Source organism: Ambystoma mexicanum, unplaced genomic scaffold, assembly GCF_040938575.1.
Source record: "Ambystoma mexicanum isolate Mex_15411 unplaced genomic scaffold, UKY_AmexF1_1 Mex_scaf52, whole genome shotgun sequence".
In the NCBI taxonomy this organism is placed as follows: domain Eukaryota; kingdom Metazoa; phylum Chordata; class Amphibia; order Caudata; family Ambystomatidae; genus Ambystoma; species Ambystoma mexicanum.
Window position 1 is genome coordinate 160,226 of NW_027182469.1, and position 442 is coordinate 160,667.

The 442-nt window shown below is 42.5% G+C and overlaps 1 non-coding gene across 1 annotated transcript; it reads right to left on the bottom strand.

Moving 5' to 3' along the window:
- On the bottom strand, nt 1-74 carry TRNAY-GUA (transfer RNA tyrosine (anticodon GUA)). Its single transcript has one exon. It is a non-coding gene; the product is annotated as a tRNA-Tyr (tRNA).
- Between the last annotated feature and the right edge of the window lie 368 nt (nt 75-442).

Here is a 442-nt window from a genome sequence, read left to right on the forward strand (position 1 = left end):
CGTCCCTGGGTGGGCTTGAACCACCAACCTTTCGGTTTACAGCCGAACGCGCTAACCGATTGCGCCACAGAGACGTTACGTACGCCAATTTTCAGAGGACCTTAAAGTACATCATAGTGATACATCTGTTGTCTGAACTGTGTACTTTTGACTATATTCTTTTTGAAAATGTTATTTTGGGAAAATATTCATAACCCAGCCACTCGCCCACTCGTGACCTGTTTCTTCTTAATGTCTTAGATACCATCAAACATTTGGTAACTCCATGTTTTATTCATATCCAAACGCCTCCCTGAAATTACAGTCTTACACAATGCGTGGGATAAAACAGGCAGCAGAATGTATTAACATCAATGGAATAAAAAGGCTGTTCACATGCAGAAAAGAGCTCACGACCCACCTGTTCAGGGAGTTTCTCCTCCTCAACACCTAGGACATAATG